Genomic DNA, 19,875 nt, shown 5'->3' on the forward strand with positions numbered 1-19,875 from the left:
TTTCTCCTTAGATTCATGTATTCCAATTAACAACAGTAATAAATATGCTTCCCACAATACATATAAGGGTTTTAATTGTTGAAGTAGTAGAGAAATTTTTGGAACAGAACAAGCAGTTTCCAAGTCTTGTGAAGCAGTGCCTGTTCAGCCCATACAAGATCCACAATGCATCAATTAGTGGTATCACTAAAATACCAATCAATTTTGGTATTTTACTGTGAGCAAGTGTGTGAATACAATACTGAAAGATTTATTTCTGATATTGTTCAGATAAATGTGTGCCTTGGAATGTTGCTAATGAATCCTCCAACTATGGTCACAGCTTCACAATTTTTTAGTGGGGAGTAATTGCCTATGGCTTCATTGAGAAGAAATTACAACATGTCCAATACGACTGCCTTTTTCTTCTCTTAAATTTATTGCTACCATTTTTTGAAGAGCTTTAGTTTTGGTGTGATGTGATAAGTACTCAGACTGCCACCACCCTTCAGCATCCTCCTTCAGCTTTCATGCTGTGGTGTATCATTTGAGGCCATCATCAAAATGCAGATCAAATTTAAAACTTTAAGGCTTTATAATGTGATAGCTCCAGGACATTCAGAAAACAAAGAAACAAAACTCAACATGTTAGAGATGCACAGGTTTCAGGGAGATCATACAACACCTTTCAGTATCTAAAGTCACTAAAGAGATCGGGACAGGGTCTTTTGGGAAGGGTGTGGAGTGATAGGACAAGGACTAATGACTTTTAACAGAAATAGGGTAGCTATAGCTTAGATATTAGGAAGAAATTCTCTCTTGTGATGGTGGTGAGGTTGTCCAGAGAGGCTGGGGTCTCCCCATCCCTGGATGTGCTCAGGGTCAGGCTGGATAGAGCTTTGAGCAACTTGATTCGCTGGAAGATGTCCCTGCCTGTGGAAGTGGGGGTTGGAGCTAGTTGGTCTTTTAAGTCTCTCTCAACACAAATAATTCTATGACTCCGTGAGGATCCTATAGTCTTCCACCTGTCTCTTATCTAAAGGCAAAAGAACACCCAGATGTAATCCTGGAATTTAATTTTGAAATTATATCCAGAGAGAAAAATCATAGAAGAATTTAAACTTTTTATTTACCTCCTAATGATACTATGACTTTGTTCAGCAAGTGTTGACCATTGCTGATGAATAGTGTGTAATTCTTCCAACACTGAATTACAGGATTCGCAAAACTATTCAAGAAACCAAGAACAAACATGACCTTGATCACAAGGATTACATTTCCTGATGAAAAGAGACAAGTACATGAGAATAATTTATTGATGTTTGCTCATCCTGTGTGATAGAAAAAAAGAACAAAAAAAATGTTTTGTTTTGTGTTGAAGGAAGGACACTGCTTTCCAGACAATCAAAGTTAACTAAATTCTGGTGGTGTAAGAGGCTACAAGAGCCTCATGACATTTGTTCACCTCTACATCATGAGCTCCTTAGCAAATAAGCTTTTTACAACCTGTAGTAAATTGCGCACAGCATTTATTGTATCATAAAGTCAATCTCTGATGGAAACCTCTGAGCACCAGCATAAGACAGTGAAGTACAGATAGTATTAAGATCCTTATACCAAAATAATTAAGTGAAACAAATCATGAGAGAATATGTCTCGTAAGAGATGCACAATCTAGCCTACAAAAGAAAACTTGCTAAGATTGTATAGGAGAGCCATCAACATCTGTGTGTAACAAACATGGCCAGAATCAGCATTATTGGTTCTAGTAATGCCTAATTGCATCTGTAACACTTTTTAAAATGGTTTATCAAGTGTTCCTCGCATGTTTGACAAGGCATAGAAGGCTTGTGAATCTCAATAAAATTTCTTGTCTGTGGAAAACAGCAATAAATTATGCTGCTGTTTAACACATTCAAGACTTTATATTGTACAAAGACGTAATGTTGCAAAATATCTCAAAAGTGAGTGTGAAAGGGTGATAATCTATTTTACCATTCATTTGCAACCTGTCAGGCTGCTGTCATTATTGTACTGGAGATAATGCACTGTTAATTTCAGCACCACAAAATTATTTTTTTTTTAGGAATGACTGTCAAATTGGAAACCCCAACAGACTCAACTAATGGAAAGTGTCCTCTGAAATTCATGCAAGAAGATGAAACCATGTAAAACTCATGAAAATAAAGAAGCAACTTTAATTTTAAAGGAGTAGGCAATAGCAACAAGCCAGTGAAGGTTATCAGTTGCTCCTTACCATGGTCAAAAGGACATTAATGTAAATGTTTATTAACTCAAGACACTATTTGTAAAGATGAGTTTATAGTTTAAACCATGCAAAGTGTGAAAGGTCTGTAGACCTCCTCTGATCATGTTGTTTCCTGATATTAAAAGAGTGAATATATCCTAAGGAATGGAGTCCTTTACTCAGCCAGATTTCTCTACAAATCAAAAAAAGATTAAAGAAAGATTGTGAATTTGGTTTACTCTATTAAGGAAAAAGTTAAAATAGCACACTAAAAGTTGAAAAATTATAGAACAACTAGCAAATTTCTGTCTGATAATATTGTTGACTGGTCCAGCTTCTCTATGGATTCAGGAAATATCCTTCTTTCCCCTCCTCGAGGGATGCTTTATCACTCTGGCTTACACAACTCTTGTTGTTGAAATAGGAATTGTTTTTCATCTGTCCTTAACAAGACCGAAAGGTTCGACATCTTCTTCTGGTTTCTCTTCCCCCGAAACCAGAGCTGCAAATAAAGGTCTCTTATTTTCCATATCCATTACATTTTACGGTTAGCGCATGCCTTTCCACACCACTGGATTTTCCTGTTCACAGAGTTCACAGGAACCACAGTGAGACTTCATGCAGTGATCCTTGCACTAGACTCATCACTTACAATTTGTGCTTAGCTTCATCCAAAGAATAAACACACATTTCTTACACAGGCGAGAGACTTGTGTATTGGAGCATATTTTTGAGTCAAGTTCCTTTATCTTGTTTTACGTTTCAGATACCCTGCTATCACCAGCACTTATCCATTTCGTGGCCCCAGTTTGAAAACAGCATTCTTAAAAGCTATCTCTATTCATGACAGTCTTTTTAGCATACATCTGGTTTTAAGATTGCTTGTAGACTACCAACACCTAAAGATAAGAACAATCCTCATAACGGATTTTTGTTACGAGTTAGGTTACTTTATTTAATCACAATTTGTGTAGATAAAGTGCATGAAACAGAGCCCATCTTTTCATTTCCACTACCACTCCAGTTGCCTTCCTTTACTATCTATTTATCCTTAAATAATGAAAAAAACACTAGGAAGTGATAAAAATAACATAATTTAAAAGAAGTTACATATACAGTGAAAAAAATTACTTTCAGCTTCTTAAAATGCAGTGATGAACTGAGGAAAGGAGAGATATTTAAGAATTAAATAACTTTCTAAAATGTAAAAAAAAAGAAATTCCTCATGACAGTAATTTTTAGTGTTCAGGTGAACTAGTTTCATGTAAACTGCTTCATATAACATTTTACACTCAAAAGAAATGCTCTTTGATTTTTTTTTAAGGAATGCTGTTACAGTCTTTGTAAACTATAATTGAAATTGAGAAAAAATAGTGTAATAATTGAGAAAATATGAATTCCAGCTTCTTGCTTCCTGTTGCAATGAATCTATCAAATAGAAGCACTCAGTGAAAAATGCTACGTGATGATATCATTAAAGAATTTAAAATTAGGATGCTGCATAGGCAACCACAAATAAATAATTTTATCATAAAAAAAAATTAAGTCCTTACTTTTGCCATATCTATAACTTTAATGTAAATGTGCCTTTTAGTACATATAAGTATTAAGTCCACAAGACTTTTTGCAGGCCATCACCACATTACCACCATTGGCAAACAGCCCTACACTGATGCTGGGTTCACTTATATTTGTATAACCAATACGCCATTTTGACAGCCAGCTGCAATTCAAATCCCTTTGTAAATACCCTGCACCACCTGTGATACAAATTTAAATTAATCCTGATTTCCGTGTCTTACTAACACTGACTCCAGCAGAGAGAGAAGTTATTTCTTTGGAAAAATTGACACTGGAGTTCCCCTTCAAAACCGGTATGAAGAAAGCAAAAGTGTGTATCCTGATAATATTTTTTTTAATGCACACCATCTCAGTTACAGTCTTTGCACAATGCTCAGGTTCGGTTCACTCATATTTTTAGTTTGATTCCTAAAGAAAATTAAAAATTAAACTCCAGTTCAGTCACTTATTTTGCAGTAAGCAGGTACCACATTGCTGGGAGCATTTGCTTGGGGCAGCACAGCAAAATGAAACCCAACATGACTGTGTCCAGATATTATTTTTCAGTTTTCTGCCAACTTTTTAACTTCACATTAATGAAATGTTACTTTGTGTGGTTACTAGAGCTAGGAGAAATTATGTATGAATTAGAAAGCTGATAAATCCTTGAGAAAATGCTCAGCACAGTGACACATCTGCTTACTCTATTCAAAGAGCAAAAACTACCATCTTCCTAGGTGAAAAGGATGGAGACAAATAATGGTCTCTTCCTAGGACTGACTTGGAATATATTCAAGATCACAAAAAGCCTGTGCATTTTCCCCTATGTTTTAGATTAAAATGTAGACAACACAAGATCAATTTATGCAGTCAGATATTAATCTCTGCATATAGACTTTTCCTGGGACAGTTATAGTCATACTTCCATAAAGTAAAGTACTAACTAAACTCTTCAGCGAGGGACATCAGACAATTGTGGAGGTTAGAATTTGTAGGTGCATAAAAAACTCTTATATGAAGAAAATCAATAGGATTGATGATTTACTGTCTAATCCAGTACGTGAAATAGGTGACATCAGATGAAAGAGAAGTTAAAAGCAAACAAAATAAGGTGTCTTTCCACATAACACAGAGGGAAAACGTGGACATCTTTGTCATAAAATATATCTGCAAGGAAAGTCTGCATGGATTCAAAGGATGAACAGACAAGCAGGTAGGAATGAAATCAATTGGGTGTAACTTAAATACATAAAAACCATTTCTGGTTCACATAATTCCTGTAAAAGTTTAATGTCTGGGAGAGTAACAGGAGCAAGTAGAATTTATATTTGCCCAGTTTGTGCAGCCTTCCCTCAACTCTCTGCTGCTGTCAAGGAGAGGTAATTGCACAGGCAGAACTTTGGCCCCAACAATGTGACTAAAATAATCCTACTGACGTATCCTGTCTCATGGTATCTTTTAACAGTTTGCAAATTATGATAAATCATGGTTTCAGTTATGTCCAGTTGCGTATATTAAAAATATCGCCTCAGTGCCACATCTATAATTACAGATATAATTATGTATGTGTAGAAGGGAGGACTTCAGAAGGGACAGTTACCCTGAAAGAAAACCTGGATAGGCTGGAAGAGTGGACTCGTGAGAGTCTTATGAAGCTCAACAAGTATGAGGCTTGCACCTGGAAAAACATAATTGAGGAATGCAGCAAGGCTGGGATATATACCTGGCTGGGGAGAAGCTCTGTGGAAAGGGACCAGGAGCTTCTAGTGAGCTCCATATGAGTGAACAGGGTGTTGTTACAGCAAAGAAAGCCAACAGGGTCCTGGGTTGCATCAAAGAGTGCTTCAGCAGCAGAGATAAAGAAATCATTACGCAGTTCTGCTCAGTGCTTTCCAGACTGCACTTGGAAATTATTTTTTGTACCCTCTACACAAAAAAAAAAAAAGTGTGAACAGGCTGGAGAAGATCCAGAGAAAAGCCAAAATGATTATCCAAGGACTGAAAAGTCTGCCATGTGAGGAAAGGCTGAGAGAACTGCTTTGTTCAGCCTTGAGAAGACAAGGCTTAGGGGAAACCTTGTCAGCATGATCCAGTATTTAAAGGCTGGCTACAAAGAAAATTTCTTTTTACAAGGAGTGCCATGGAAAAGATGAGTGGCACAAGTTACTCCTGGGGAGATTCTGGTTTACACTAAAGGAACAGTTTTCACAGTGAGAAAAATCAGCCATTGTAATAATCTGCCTAGATAAGAGGTATATTCCCAAAGGTTGGACACTATGAAGATTTACAGAGTTGAAGTTGGACAGAGTGCTGGGCCATCTTGTTCAAACTTGTGGTTTTGCTTTTGCCAAGGAAGATTGGACCTGATAATCTTTCATGTCCTCTTTGGACCTGGAATTCTATGATTCTATGATGGATTCTGTTTAGATTAGGAAACGAAAATTACCTGTATGCCAAAAAATAGTTTAATCCCATTGTGCCAAAGGCTGTAAATACATGCATATCAGTAAGAGCAATTTTGTCCCAAGTAGCATATGGACAATATTAGTTCCAACTATAATTTTATTGGCTTCAGAATGGCCTCCCAAATGAAACAATTCTGTTCATTCAGAAGGATTCACATTTCTGTTTCAACTCATTACTCTTCATATCCAGCAATAAAGCAGAAGCTCGAATTCTGATTCAATTGTATGACTAGCACAGGAAAATATACTGGAATTATTCTCGGTTTACAGTGTAGTAAACAAGAGAATAAAGCTCATTTCAGAAATGGTAATTAGTTATTCACTTCATTCCCAATTATTGTTTTTATTACAGAACACCTCATTCTTGTTTTAGATCCTTTTTCCAACAGTGTTCAACTATTTTGCATTTAGCTTTACCATGCACATTCGTCTAAATCCATAACTTTCACTGGGAAAGAAGGAGCTTAAAAAGTTCTCTGGGATCTTTGCTGCAAATTTTCTTTTCCTAGACTTCAACTTTTATTGATTGTTATTATTAATTGGGATGAGAAGAAAATAGGAATGTCTCAAAAATATTGGCAGGTTTTTTTCAAATTCTGAATATCAAAACCTGCAATTAGCTTTCATGGTTGGACAGGTCTGATTGTTGAGATCTTCTCAGTGCACATAGATTACACATCAATGTTTTATTAATAAAAAAAGTGGAATAGGAGCACAGTTCAGTGATACATCTGAGATTGTGCAGTCTCCCCATGGCAGAAACGGGTTTATCCTGCTTCTATCAGTTGTTGCTGGTTTGCTTATGCCAGAGCTAACATCCAGCTAGTCCCCCATCATGGTGAGTTTTTTCACTGAACAGAAAATTTACACTCCAAAACAAGTATGTGTATTCTGCAAACCTAGCCAATTAAATCAGCTCAGTGAAAGCACAGAGAGGAGCAGCAGAGGTAGCTCCTGTGTGGTGCAGCTGGGAGCAGGGCTGGGAGAAGAGAGGGCAGAAGGGAGCTGCTCTTTACATCCACAGCACGTGGACACACAGATGGACACAACACAAATGGACACACCACACAAATATGCAACAGCACACTTCTGGCAGGCTGAAACATAATCCTCACAGTGTTTCATAAACAACTTCAGGCACCAATTAACTATTTTGTCTTAAGCTCCCCTGGGCCCCAGACAAGAAAGATGCTGTGTGCTGTAGATCCAGCCAATCTGCTCTGTGCAGAGACACCAGGTCATTTTGGTTATTTTGCTGTAGGGCCAAGGATCCATCTGTGTGTACTAAGCAGCTTAGGCCAATGTGTTCACATTCTGGATGGATTAAAAATAACAGTCCCTTTGTGGAAGCTTTTAAATGCTGTTTAAAACCTAACCCTCAGCAGTCTGTTATCCCAGATTCACCTTTCATCTATTCTACTTACTTTTATTCTCTAATCAAAGTTGGTCAAATATGGGGTTCAAATTTAAAAACTTTTTTATAGATGTTTAAAAAGCTGCTATTTCACCAATGCAGGAGCTTAATATTTGTTTCAATTAACTAAACTTGCATTAGAAGTTACAGAAATGCAGTTTCTCCCCTTCTTTCTGTCACTCTTAGACAAACAGAGTGATTTAAGGAGTAACTTTTCAGTGTGTATTTGGGAGACAGAGAGAGACAGAATCAAGTCAAAATTTATGACTCAGAGCTTCTAGAGGTGTTTTGTGAGGCACTGCAAGCATTTCTGATTTAAGCTATAGATACAGCAATTCCAGAGGTGTGTTTGAAACCCAGACAGCCAGTATATTATATTTATTTCCCTCCCACCCCTCACTCCCTCTTCTGAGCCTTCATTATGGATATGGTTCCATCACATCTCCTTCATTCAGGAAAAGCTTGGGTCTGACTTTTATAGTTGACATTGCTTATCAAGTCACAGTAGCTACATGCTCCTCTTCAACTCCTCTCCCTTTTCTGACTGAGCCAGAAGGTCAATTTGATGACTAAGGACAGAAAACACCAATTTTTCATTCTGCTGTGCTTCGCCAGGCTGCCTTGTTATTTTTAAGTCTCTCTTCCTATGGTAGCATGCCCTTGTCCCCATATTTCACTGTCTCCACGGGGAAACATCCATCTTCTTATCTGATACCACCTTGCCCCCTAGTGACAAGCTCTCATTCTTCTCTCCATCCAGTTCCTGCAGGCCTGCTTTATTTGTTTGGGTTTTGTTTTGGTTTGCTTTGGGCTCAAAATATACAACCTTCTCTTTTCTTTTTTCTTTTCTTTTCTTTTCTTTTCTTTTCTTTTCTTTTCTTTTCTTTTCTTTTCTTTTCTTTTCTTTTCTTTTCTTTTCTTTTCTTTTCTTTTCTTTTCTTTTCTTTTCTGTTTGTTTTTCTTTTTTTTTCCTTTTACATTGGAAATAAAAGTTTATTATTTCTGTCTCTTTGTGATATCTAGTTGAGTCAGGTTCATTTTGGCTCCAGTCTGCAAGAAGAACCCATGTTTCTTTGCTGCTCTCAACCACAACTATTTATACATTAATTCATCCAGGCAAGAGTTCTGCCACAGGATTTAGTTGTTACAGAAATCAGCAGTGACTTTGCCTCTATCAGCATGGAGGCAGATGGGCAATGACACTTGTCATGTAGGAAATTCATTGGGAAATGGAAGGCGTAACAAGGGTTGGGAAAAAACCTGCTAATGTAAGTCACTGATAACCTGAAGGCACAGAGGGGAGTGTCATTTGTACATCCTGACAAACAGTGTGATGGGCTAGGCTCTGACTCTGATCTCCTGTGTTTGTGGGAAATGCTATGTCAGGAGCTGGTCACCCTTCTCCCTACACAAAGAATTCTGACTTTACATTAAGGTGGGCATTTGAAGTACTTCCTTTACTCAGGGCTCTGATTCAGCATAATCCTGCACAGTAAGGAGGTGTCTTTGTTTTGCACCTGCTAAATATAATTTCTGAAACTTATAGCTTCTAGTGGGACCTCCAGAATCTCTTACACCAGTGAATGCGATCTGTCTATACTACATAATCCCTAAAAAAAAAAAAATAATTTATATGGGCTCTGAGCAATCCTCAATAACTGTTTATTAAACACCCTCAAATTAGAGCCAATACTATAAAAAACATTTTACTGTCCTTGTTTAATATCAACACTACAAATATAGCAACATGAGATATTTCTTCCAAACTGTTCAATTCAGGTGATGAAATAATATTTTGTCTTGCTTGGTTTGGACTCACTGTTTTCATTCTGGTCTGTAATGACCTTTTAGATCTGCTGTGGTAGAAAAGTTCTTCATAAGCTCTGAGGGTAGTGGGCTGTATTACCAGAAATCAATATATTAATATTGATACATTAATATATTTATATTACTATTTATATAGTTGATTAGCATATCTTCCCCACACTGGTGAGAATTCTGCGTGATGGATGGCACATCAATTTCCAAATATTGAACATGATGGTGGGTGAGGTGTCCCCAGATTTTCAGAAACAGTCACTGGATCTTTGTGTGTGATCCAAGAAGCAATTACCTCTATGAGGTGTACCAAGATAGTTTTCACTAACACCTACTGCGTTTGAGGAGCTTGTTGGTTGTGGCTTTTTTTCCCCCTCACAGTCATCTGGGCAGTCTTCTGTTTTCAGCATCCCAATATAAAACTGTATTTTTTCTAAGATAAAAGACACTAATAGGATCCTTGATAAAGATATGCAACAGAAAACAATGTAGGCTGTTGGCAGTCTCTAACTCTCCCGCTGCTTCGCTGCATACCATTATTCTCTGTGCCATGACATTTACTGCTGCTCTTGAGAGATGCTGTGTGGGGTTGCCAAAGATGCTATCAGAGAACTGCACTATTAGAGAATCTGCATGAATGTGACCAGACAAATAATTTCACATTTTTCAGTCACTAGACTATAGTTCTTGGAAGAAAACTGCATGGTGGCAACAACAAAGAAACAATACAAAACAAACAAACAAAAATATCCCAGGCCCCTGCCTGGAAGGGAGACAAACATTTTGACAAACACAGGAATTAATATAGGAGTTTTTCAGAATTGTGGCTTAGGTAGATTTGTTTTCCCAAACAGATTCATCCATCCTTAATCAGCAGCCCCAGCTGTCCCTGCTGGGAAAATCTGCATCTTTTTTTCTGCTTGTTGCTGGCTGTGCTGAACTGGTACTTCTAAAAGTAATTACCCCACAAAGAGTAGCTGAACACTCAGAAATACTAAGAATTGCTAATTCCGTGCCAGCTATGCTGGTTCACCTAGCTGAAAATACCAGCTCATCTCAGCAAGAGGAGCAAGAGTCACAGGGTGACAAGGGAAGCCAGGACTTTGTAACAGGGACAGGTTATCCAGGAGCTGACTGGGGAAGGGGTGCCTGGCAGCTTATGAAAGGCAGATCCAAGGCACTCTCTGTCTACACTTTAGAGAAGTGCTACACAAAAAAAGAAAGGAAATTTTATATGTGTGTGTGTGTCTGAGCATGGACACACCTGGTCAAACTGAGGAAAGGTCTGGAGCAGGAGTCACATGAGGAGTAGCTGAGGGATCTGGGGGTGTTTAGCCTGGAGAAAAATAGGCTCAAGCAGCACCTTCTTGCTCTCTAAGCTACATGAAAGGAGGCGGTAGCCAGGTGGGGGTCAGCCTCTTCTTTCAGGTAACAAGCAAGAGAATGAGAAGAAATGACCTGAAGGTGTACCAGGGGAGGTTTAGATTGGACATTAGGAAAGAGTTTTTAAGTATTGAAACAGGGTAATTCTATGGAATGCAGAACTAAGCTGATGCAATATTAATGCTCTTATTTACTGCAAATCGTTTCTGGTGGTAATATTCTATTATTTCTTGAAATAATAAGTTGATTTGTAAATCAACTACCTTAATTGTGTTCTTACTGTAGTTTAAAAGCAGTGATATACTGTAGTATAAGAAAGTAGTTTACAATGCTGAAATCAAATTTCAGTTGGCAAATACTTTAAATCACATGGCAGCTCAGAAATATGATGGTATCATCTGCTCTTATTTGTATTGTTTAAGGGTGAGCTGCACAGCTATTATCACCTCACAGACACTCATGCACCACATTGTCAAATTTGCATGAGAACAACAGCTGTCAAACAACAGTAATTCCAAGAAAGTACCAGGGTGAAAAGAGGCAGTTATGAATTCTCTTTGGCAATATTACTGAATTCATCAGAATTAGCTTCTGCATGACTAAATGGAATAGAATCACATCCACAGCATGAGGGTCCTCCAAGTACACAAAAGTTAGCATTAATTAAAATGCTTGTTTTCCATCTGTACTTTGCAAACCATTTCTACATAGACTGCTCTCTGTGTGCACTCCAGCAGAAAGTTTGCAATCCAGACATTTCCATGAAGATCCAGTTTTTCAGTAACAAGATGTGGCACACAAAGAACAGTCACAGCTGGGAACAGGGGAGATCATCACTGGGTGCAAGGAGCCATTTGTGTGCCTCCAGGCCAGTTATGTGAGGAATCAGCTAAAATACCTCAAGGGGCACTGAGCTCTTGGCTGTGACCCTGGGGATGCCCTGCACGTATGATCAGTGACAGAGAACATCCTTGGTGACACCACAAAATCAGAGATTATGACAAAGCAAACAAAGTACAGTAATTTCACGAATACAAGCCGCACCAATTTGACCAAGATTTTGGTGGAAACCCGGAAGTGCGGCTAATATTCCGGGGCGGCTAATCTATTAACAAAATTCTAAAAGCTGCCAACACGGAAGTGAGAGCCCGCGGCAGCCCCAAGCCAAGCTGGAGCCCGGCCGGCCCCGGCAGAGGTGGGAAAGCCTGGCAGAGGCGGGGCCAGCAGTGTCGGGGGCGGGCGGCAGAGCCTGAGCCAGCAGGGCGGGGGAGCCCGGGAGAACTGGGGCTAGCAGTGCAGGGGAGCATGGCAGAAGCAGGAAGGCCGGCGGGTGGGGCTGCCTGGCAGCGGGGGAAGCCCAGCATAATCGGGGCCAGCAGCGTGGGGGAGCCCGGCGGTGCGGGGGCCTGCAGTGCCGGCCAGGGCGAGGAAACGCGGCAGCGGTGCAGACGGGAGGGGGCGGCCGGCGAGCGTGGTGGCGGCGGCGGCAGCCCTGCCGGCGGGGCGAGCGAAAGCGGCGCTCGCGAAAGCGCCGCCGCGAGCCGCGAGCCGCGAGCCGCGAGCCGCGAGCCGCGAGCCGCGAGCCGCGAAAGCGCCGCCGCGAACCGCGAGCCGCGAGCCGCGAGCCGCGAACCGCGAGCCGCGAGCCGCGAACTGCGAGCCGCGAACCGCGAGCCGCGAAAGCGCCGCCGCGAGCCGCGAGCCGCGAACCGCGAGCCGCGAACCGCGAGCCGCGAGCCGCGAGCCGCGAGCCGCGAACCGCGAGCCGCGAACCGCGAGCCGCGAAAGCGCCGCCGCGAGCCGCGAACCGCGAGCCGCGAACGCGCCGCCGCGAGCCGCGAGCCGCGAACCGCGAGCCGCGAACCGCGAGCCGCGAACCGCGAGCCGCGAACCGCGAACCGCGAAAGCGCCGCGGGGCGGGCGCGGCGCTCGCGAGGCGCGGCAGCGGGGCGAGCGAAAGCGGCAGCGGGGCGGACGGCGAGCCCGGCGGCGGCAGCCCTGCCAGCCGGGCGAGCGAACGCGGCAGCGGGGCGGTGCTGACGGGAGAGGGGGGCCAGCGAGCCCGGCGGCGGCGGCAGCACCACCCGGCCAGCCCCGCCGAGCCGTGGCGCTGAGCTGGGCCACCCGGCCCCGTCGGCAACCATGAGCGGGCCGAGCCTGCCTGGCCCCGCCCCGAGCCAGTAAAGCCCGCTATGCCGCGATCCTCTTACTAATTGGCCAATTTGTGAAAGCTGCGCACGGATTCTCGCGACGAACGAAAGTGCGGCTAATATTCGGGGTGCGGCTTATCTATTGACAAAGACAGCAACATTGTCGAGGCACCGGGGGTGCGGCTTATAATCCGTGCGGCTTGTATTCGTGAAACTACTGTATGTATAAATAGGTCCTTACAGACATGCCCTGACATTCTGCACCTGTGCTGGTGATGTTAATGAAACAACCAATGTGGCCAGATGGAGATGGACTTCCTTTCTCACACCTTTAGCCCATAACCATTTATTTACTTATTCATTCACTTACAGGTTATGTATCTTTGTTGCAATTCATCAGTGAGATCACATCGCAGTGGAAATACTTGGTTTTGAGGGTTTTTTTGTTCAATTGGGGGTTTTTTTGGGAGGGGGCAGGGGAGGCTTATTGGTTTTGGTTTGTTGTTTTTCTGGTTTGCTTTTTGATTTTCATTGCTTATAGCATTTACATGCTCATAATACCTACATTTTAGCTTGTTTTGTGATTTTAACACAGGATTTAAATAAAGCACCCTAGAATGATGAGGTAAAAGGCAACAACTTAAAATAGACATCTAAAATTTGAAAGTATCTCTGGTAATCCTTTTGTAATAAATACTATATCTATTACTGTTTCATTATTCTCATTGAATACCCTTTTATTCCTGTTTATTTTCTTATCATAATTCCATACAATTCTTCCTTGTAATTCTACTGTATTATGCATATTATTATCTTCTAGTACTATAGAATTATAATAATTTTTTAAAATAGTTAATAGTCCACCCTACCCTGGGGACCAGCACCTTAAATCTCTACTTAAGCCTGACTTCAGGCACTGTGGAGAAAAACCATGATCTTTGTGCTTAGGCCCAACTGTCACAATTAGTCCCAAGAAATTTTGTATTGTCCTTACTATTATTTTCTTCAGACAGCAAACTATGGTCCTTGATGCCAAAGGCTGCATCACAGCTCTGGGAAGCACTGGGATGCTGAGTATCTGTGCCAGCTATGAATGATACATGTGAGAGGAGTGAGGCTGTTCTGTGAGCAGCATTAAAGCGGGTTTTGATCATCTGATCAAAGAGGACTGTAAATCAACATAGGCTTTAATGTAGTGAATACAAAGTTTTGTTCCTTCTCAAATGGAAGTGAGTTGCTGTATGTAGGGCAGGGCTGTTTATAACATAGTGCACGACTTGAGTTGTCATTTTGTTCTATGTGCAGAGTTGCTTCAAAAGAGCTAAAAAAATGCTTGCAAATATAGTTTAAGGTTTTTTTTAACTTTTAGGGACTTGTCTGGCTCAGATGCTTAGGAAAAAATCAGAATTCTGTGTTTCTGTAATGTAAAATTAGTCTTTAATTTTGATAGGTTGTAGTTTTACAATGACTTCAGCCACTGCAAGTAAGAGACTTTCACAACATGTGAGGTCCATTTAAGCACCTAAAGGCTTCTAAGATGAAGCTATCTCATCTCAGCTGGTTATCTGGGTCGACAGCTGGCTGTTTTCTGTGCTAGGCCTCCAAGATGTGTTGGAGGAATTGGACACTATAAATACCTCTCTCTGCTCGCTAAAGGAGAAGGTTATAGCTACCAGTGAAAAAAGAACAGATAGAGCTGCCACCTCTGAGATTCAGTCACCTTTGATCTCCTCAGAGTGCATGAACCTGTCTGTGAATGTGAACCAGGAGAGATGGATGTCAGAGTGAGTGGTGTGATTTCCAGAGATGACTACTGTACCATGTTCCAGTATCTCCAAGATGCCTGCCAAAGCCTTGTTTGCATTCAGAGAAGGGACAATTCGTCCATGCACATGTAGAGAGACTTAATGTTCCAGAGGAACCACACATCCAAGCTTCTTGGGTCAGTTGTATCGACTACCAGGTTACATAAACCCTGCCTTTCTCATTCAACTTAAATCCTGCAACACAAAGAATAATGCAATCAGGCTCCATGCTTAGGAGCCTCACACCAACCTTCATTTTGCTCCACAATATGAGGACTGTGCATGCAGCACTATGTGCTAGGTCTGTCTCTAATGAATTATCCAGAGTATTTTGCCTACCTTAGTAGTGTTCTATCAGAGTTAATGAGTGTGGCAGTAGTTGTTTGGGAAAGCGAAGCATGAAAACCAGTTTTGCTTTTACTGTAGCAGAAAATAATTCTAAAAAGTGAATGAAACAAACTTCATATTCAAAATAGAGACTAGATTATCAAGAAAAAGAATAAAAAATTAACTGGACACCAGGATTCAAAAAAAATCAGTGAATCCCCGTAAAGAACATAAGCTCTTTTATTGTAGCAGAGTTTATTTTGATACTAAAATATCTTCAGGTCATGCATGTCAGAATAAAATTAAACAAAAAACCTACCCAGAAAAAGATTAATATCCATTTTTTGGAATGACCTTTTCAAATTTTCATGTTATTTCTACTTCTAGAGAGCTTAAGAACATGGACTATTTTAGCAACCTCAGTGAATAACCCAGTGAAAACAAAACCAGCAAAGACACCAAAGATTGAAGGCGCTACATTGCAGTTTGTGTAGTAATTCCACAACTCTAACTTTTATGGTCTCACTGAACCACAAAAAATCCATGGACATGGCTTTTACCAAGTGCTTAGTAATTTGGGGTATTCACAAAGGTCTAGCAGCAAAACACCCCTTTACTGAGAAGCAGTCCCACCACACAGAAGAGTTTACTGAAGTCCTGTGCAATGTTCAGCACGCCCATTTGCACCTGCAGACCCTAAGCCCTGCCAGCTTACCAGTGCATTAACCTCTAGTCTATCAGACAGCAAGGAAATGGAACTAGATTTACTTTAAAGGTGCAAAAGTGGGTTTTGGATAATATCCCTGTGAACAACAAATGTGTGCTGAGTTAGGGAGAGATGCCAGTTCCCTAAATATTGACTCTAGATTTAAACATCTGCTTATGTGCACAGAACAGGAGTTTTTCTGTAGATAAAGCCTTCTGATTTAGTTTGAAGGTCCAGTCCCTTTATCTAAATCACAAATAAACCAAATCTTAATGGTCAAATACTGACTGTGCACTTAGCCTGGATCAGTTCCAGAATTTGCTTATCTTATTGTTGTGGCCAAAATAAAGTGTGAGTACAAGCCTTACAATAATTCATTATGGATCCATTCCAGGTTCTCCTGAAGCCACTTGTAACCCAATACCCTACTGTTTTGGGGATGGTATGTCCCTTTAGCCCTGTGACCCCTGCAGGACCGGTGGACTGGCCCCTGCGGTGGGATTGGCCAGAGGCCAAGGCTGACCCCTCCCCTTTCCTGACCCAGAGTAAAACCCTGAGCCCACGTGTGGCTCGCTCTCTTTATCTCCATCTCTCGCTCTGACCACATGGAAGCCTAAGAATAAAGCAGAATACCAACCCTGGGAGATAGAGCCTCTAATGTCCTTCTGTTCTACATGAAACAGCATCCCAGGCCAGCTCTGCAAGGTATATGGGGGGCAGGCCCTTGGGTGCAGTTTCAGTTGGCGCCCCGAACGTGGTGCTTTTTAAATTAAAACCCACGTGAGAGGCTGTGACCCTTAGAAGGGTTAGGAAGCCAACGGGAAGCCAACTGCCCTGCGGGCGAAACTTGCTTTCTAGCAGGTCTAGCTTAAGGGGACGAAACCGGTAAACCTTCCAGCCCAAGGGAGGTCGGTTTTCAGGAGCAGATTACAAAGTACAGTTCTTCAGCTCCTCGGTACTTCGCACAGAGTGGTAAGTATAAATTTTCCTCCGTGGGGAGGGGGATTTTGAGGTGCTTTCTCTGTAGCATCGAGGTGCGGGGGGCTGGGCTGCACAGCGTCCTCCCTGGGGGTTTTGGAGCTGTATGCAGCCGGAGACACTGGTGGGGGTAGCAAGGCCGCCTTGAAACAGTTTCTGCCGTGTGTACAGTATCACGCCAGACAGCTGATTTCAAAGAGAGGCGCGCTTTTGCTGCAGCCTGTGATTCTCTGTGGGGGGAGGTGCCAGCTTGGCCGGCAGCTAGCAGCCTTCTCTTACTGTGTTTTAACTGTGCTTTGTAGTGAGATATTAGAGTAACTTGCTGTGGAAATATGGGCTCCCAGCATTCTAATTTGAAAAAGAGCGTGGCTTCACAAATTAGAGAACTTTTAAAGATTGCAAATGTGAATATTACGAACAGAAAACTAGAACGCTTTGCTAAGTGGCTGTCTATAGAAAGATCTGATCTTAATTTGGCAGATATGAATTCGGTTTTCTTTTGGAATGAAATTGGAGATTTATTAACTTTAAAAGTCGAAAATGGAGATAAAAAAGCCTTAATGTTCATCCCTATATTTTTGCAAATTAGAAAACTGTTACTCCAAACAGAAGATAACAGGCAGCCACAGCAAACTGCTTCAGAGTCAACCAGTTCTTGTATCTGTCCCTCTACATGTGTTGTTCCCTTTTCACCTAAGAAATCTGACTCCTCTGTCTCTCTAACTCATGCTGACAACCACGTGTCTTTTACTACTGAGGCTGAAAGCAGACCCCAAAATGGCTCCAGCCACATGGCATTAAACTCTTCTTCTTCCCATAATACTCCTTCTCCCTTGATAACACCCTCAGACCTCTCTCCAAACTCATCCTGGCCCCTGAGTATTCAGGGCAATTCTCACACTATTCAGGTTTTGCCATCCCCTCCCCCAAGCTATCAGGCTAGCACAGAGGGGGGTGGGGGTGGGTGTGGAAAAACTGATTCTACAGGTTTTACACAACCTCCTTCTGAGATAAGGGCCTCGGCACCGCCCATCGCTCAGGACACTGTCCCGGTGGAGGCACATTATCAACAGATAACACAGCCCAGAATTCAGCCCATCCCTAAAACCTCAATTCTAGAAACTCAGATACCGTCTGTGGCTCCTGTCATTTATATGGGTAAGAGAAATGGCAGGAGAACATATCAGCCACTAACATGCCAAGATAAAAAGGAAATTTGTAAGATTCAAAGAGAATTTGGCAGACACAGTGAAATGTTTAAAGGATTTTTAAGAGCAACATTTAGTTCTCATGAGATGGTACCTAATGATATTAAGGATTTATTCAGATGTTTACTTTCAGCTTCTGAATTTGATTTGTGGGAAAGTATTTGGAAAAGATCTTTAAGAGTACTTTTGCAGGAATTACAACAAAGCCCAGAAAGTGCAAAAGATGAGGATGATAATGATATTACACAGGAACACCTAACAGGAGAAGGAGAGTACCAAAGCCCTGATAAACAGGCACGTTTATTAACTAAATTTGTTTTGGATAAGATCTCTCTAGCAGCAGAAAAAGCTTTCCATCAATTACCTACTGCTGAAGTTACAGGTAGTTATGTTAATATTAAACAGTTTCCTTCAGAAAGTTTCTTGCAGTTTCTGGATCGCCTCCGTGCACAGGTGGAGAGACAAGTCTCAGACCCAAAGGTGCAGACAGAGCTATTGAAGGAGATGGCTCAGAAAAACGCTAATGAATCATGTCGCAGGGTCATACTTAGTCTTCCCCTCGACCCACCACCTAGCTTAGCACAGATGATAGAAGCCTGCACCAGAAAAGCAGAACTGTTCAATGCACCAGAGAGGAATCCAGGACCAGCACACTCACGATCTGCAGCAGCGATGACACCAGGACCAAGGAAGCAACCGGTACCACCACAGCAGCTGCAGCACATCACCTGCTTCCAGTGCTAGAAAACTGGACACTATGCAAGGGATTGCCCACACAGCCAGAAACAGAAGAAAACCAACAAACAAAAAAACTACGTGTACAGCGCGTGCCCGCCATAAATACCATAACGCGCAAAGATATAAATACTGCGGGTTCCACACGGGAAAAAACCTCTCTCTTTAAAACTAAGGGGGAGGACGGGACAAATGGTGTGGGGATTAATGATAGCATTAATGTTAAATATTCAATTAGCAAGGGTTGGATGCCTTTTGGTCGTCTCAATCTTAAGACCACTAAAGGTGTTTGTTTTATGTCAACAGAGTGGACAGCAATTACAGTGGATCTGTCTAGCACTTCACTGGACCTGACGCTGTTGCATTTGGAACTGCGCTGTGAGTATTTAGTTATGGGGGACACAGCACACACACCCTTGGAGATGGAATTACTTCCATTATCCAAGAAGGAAAATGTCTCAGGTTTCGTTCTCTTAGCACGCTGCTCACAACCACCTTATTACCTGAATGAGGGGCAAATCCTCGCCCAGGCCATTCCTGTTCCAAAGGAAATCACAGCAGAAGGAAAATCACCTGAAGTCTATTGGGCAGAGGTGGTGAGTGAGGAAAAACCCTCTGTGGCATGGAATCTGACCCATGGTTCAGACCATCTCCATGTGGAGGGGGTACTGGACACAGGGGCAGATGTGACGATCATACCCGAAAGGATGTGGCCGTCACAATGGGAATTGCAACCCGTGGCAGGCAAAATCCAAGGTATAGGGGGAATCAAATTGGCAAAAATATCAAAAAGCATCGTGCAAATTGAGGGGCCGGATGGAAAAATAGCTAGTGTCCGTCCGTTTGTTACAGACTATAAGTGCCCCCTGTGGGGAAGAGATACCATGTCTCAGTGGGGAATGAAAATGGTAATTCCCAAAAGTCCTCAGGATTTTTTAAAGGTGGCCACTGAGGAGCGCCCTGCCCACAAATTGACATGGTTAGATGATTCTCCAATCTGGACAGCTCAGTGGTCGATGAGTAAAGAAAAACTTAAGGCGCTGGAGGAGCTTGTAGCAGAACAATTGGCAAAAGGACACATAGAAGAAACTACAAGTCC

This window comes from Catharus ustulatus, chromosome 2, assembly GCF_009819885.2.
Source record: "Catharus ustulatus isolate bCatUst1 chromosome 2, bCatUst1.pri.v2, whole genome shotgun sequence".
NCBI classification, from domain to species: domain Eukaryota; kingdom Metazoa; phylum Chordata; class Aves; order Passeriformes; family Turdidae; genus Catharus; species Catharus ustulatus.